At 39.6% G+C, this 2,656-nt stretch overlaps 1 long non-coding RNA gene across 1 annotated transcript; it reads right to left on the bottom strand.

Moving 5' to 3' along the window:
• Window positions 1-319: 319 nt before the first annotated feature.
• LOC149390229 (uncharacterized) lies at window positions 320-1,530 on the bottom strand. The gene is made up of 2 exons (XR_016300302.1): window positions 1,253-1,530; window positions 320-699 (listed from the first exon to the last, which is right to left on the bottom strand). It is a non-coding gene; the product is annotated as an uncharacterized LOC149390229 (long non-coding RNA).
• Between the last annotated feature and the right edge of the window lie 1,126 nt (window positions 1,531-2,656).

The following is a 2,656-nucleotide window of genomic DNA, read 5'->3' as shown; positions in this document are numbered from 1 at the left end:
AACGTATTCAAACATCCTCCTAGTCACGCTACTCAGAGCGTCTCAAACACGAGCAATCAAGAACACATGAGATCATAACAGAGATACAGAAAGAATCGATACCTAAAGATAATAAGATCTTGACATAACTTCTCTGACTTAAGCTAAGAAACATCACATACTATTCGACCACCTATTCTTTTGACTTGTCTCTTTATATTGACAAGTTATAAACATTTGAGAACGTAAATAAAATATTTCTCGTTGATATTCTTTTTCCAAATTAAAATAGTCGAGCTTATAGTCGAACTCGATTTTTAATACATACTTAAGATAAGTATACTAAATAATTAATTGAATAATCAACGAGTTTAATAACAATACATATTAATTTATTTTTCTTAACAACTTTTATTAAACGAGCTTGATTATAAAACATACATATTGATATTATATCGCAACTCTCATAATCTAGAACGACCCAACAAAAATAATTATAGGTTCGCACTAGCACGAGTCGAGACTCGGGACAAACCCCGACTCGCCCTAACCACTCGGAGACGTCTCACATCACCGAGTCGACAACCTCGCTGTCCGGCTCCGTCTTGTCGTCGCTCGCGCAACACCTCTGCTAAACTTCGGACAGCCTCCTTGCCGTCCCGAGCCGCTGCCCCGAGCCCTGTTCAGCCTACCTAAAACCGAGCCTCACTCGACATCACACTCGCAACAAAACAAAACCATTACTTTTAACGACACACCACACAGATTTCAGCCAAATCCACACCAAGAAATCAGCAAAAACCACTACAAAACCATAAAAATTAATACTAAATTCTCAGATTTTTTGGTTTAATCCTCACGGCCATGACATCAAAACAGCCTTACACTATCCAGCCAAAACAGACCAAAATGAACCACACAATCTCATCAAGCCAAACAATACACACGACCAAGAGTTCAAACGGATAAGCTCAATATTCAAAACACAGACTCAGTGACAAGTGAACAACCTCAAAGTCACGTCAAAACAACCAAGCTCAAATCCATATCAACTTAAACACATCCAAACCATGCACGGCCAGAACCATTTCACACGGCCAAGACAAAATCAAACTCAAGCTCGCTCAAAATCAAGAACAATCCATCTCAATCCCTAAGAATCATCATTGAATCAGCTCTTAAACTATTAAATCGGCTTAAAAAACAAAACCCCCAAAATCAGAATTCAAAAACCCTAATCTCTTGAATCTCAATTCGAGTAAAAGAGTTTCACCTTGTTTCTGGAGGAATTGAACCCTCCGGCGTCCTCTCTAGCTCGCGGCGGCTCAACCCTCACGGCGGTCACGCGCGCGGCGAGGCTTGGTGGTCGGCTGGATGGCGCGCGCACGGGGCTGGGGTCGCGGGCTGGTGCTGGTGGTCTCGCGTCTTCTCCCTCTCTCTCCTTCTCAGTCTCGCTCTCTCGCTCTCTTCTCCTCTCTCTCGCTCGATCTCTCTCTTTCTCTCTCTTGGCCGCTCAGCCCCTCTCTTCTTCTTCTTCTTCTTCTTCTTTCTTCTTTCTCTTTTTTTTTTCCTGATTGCCGATTCCCTCATTCGGTTAAGTGATAAACATCAAGGGATATTCCAAACCCTTATGACGTGGCAAGGATAAGGCTTATTCACTTATTCACAAATTCACCCAGTTGTCTCATTTTTATTTCAATTTCGTCCTTTGTAATTTTTTTTTCTTTTCAAAAAGTTGGTATCTTACAACTAGGGATTAAGCCTAAGTGTGCAACCAACCACTTAGTCCAAAAGATCAACTTTGAAAAAAATCCCCCAAGGGGAGGCCTTGCATTCATCGTCTCACTCTCGGACGTAGCTCATTGAGCAATGATCGAAGCAAAAACGCCTTAGAGTACTCCCATTTAAGAGAGGGCCACAAGAGTGACTCTTAGTCTCACGTTAATTACTTCTTTCACTTGTGTTGGGGATCGTGGGTTACAAACAACGAGTATAACCCTCCCACTTAGTTTTTGGAGTTGGTACATCGACTCTTATAAGTTTGGAAATGGTTTTCCTAGTTATAGAGCGATAGAGCGGACAACTAGAAAAGAATCCTAAAAGTTCATGTTCAGAGCAGTGTTAGTGCATAAAGGCACAAGGTACATACTCGGATCTTTTCCTATTTTCTATTCAGGGAAAGTGCATGAGAGAAATGTGAACTTCAACTCACTCGAACAATTGAAAGTTTGAGATTACACATCTTTTTATTTTCGGCTTGTCCACGAAGAGACCTCCCACTTAAATTTTCAAGAGCATATAGATTTTGAACATATGTGATATAGATATAGTTTTGAAAACATTTTGAAAACTTATTTGATTTGGATGACAAAATATTTTTAAGTTTGAAAACGAAAACGGTTTTTCAAAATTCAAACTAGTTTGGTAAAAATTCAATTTCAATTAAACTTTCAAAAATCAAAACATTTTAATCTTTCACATTATGTTTATAATCTTATAAAAAAACATTTTTTTCTCAAGAAAATTTTCTCATTAGAGTTCTATAACTCATGTTAGTGGGGCTGAAAATCCGGATTTCTAAAAAACTGGATTTTCGGAACAGCCGCGCACTTCGGAGTAAAATCGCCATAACTGGCAGCTCCGATGTCCTTTTGACCCAAAACCAGTGGCATTGGAA

This window comes from Urtica dioica, chromosome 7 (genome assembly GCF_054948205.1).
Source record: "Urtica dioica subsp. dioica isolate 48M chromosome 7, U.dioica_male_clone48M_v1_H2, whole genome shotgun sequence".
Taxonomy (NCBI): domain Eukaryota; kingdom Viridiplantae; phylum Streptophyta; class Magnoliopsida; order Rosales; family Urticaceae; genus Urtica; species Urtica dioica.
Note: the sequence above shows the minus strand (reverse complement) of the source record. Positions and strands in the feature narration are given on the sequence as shown.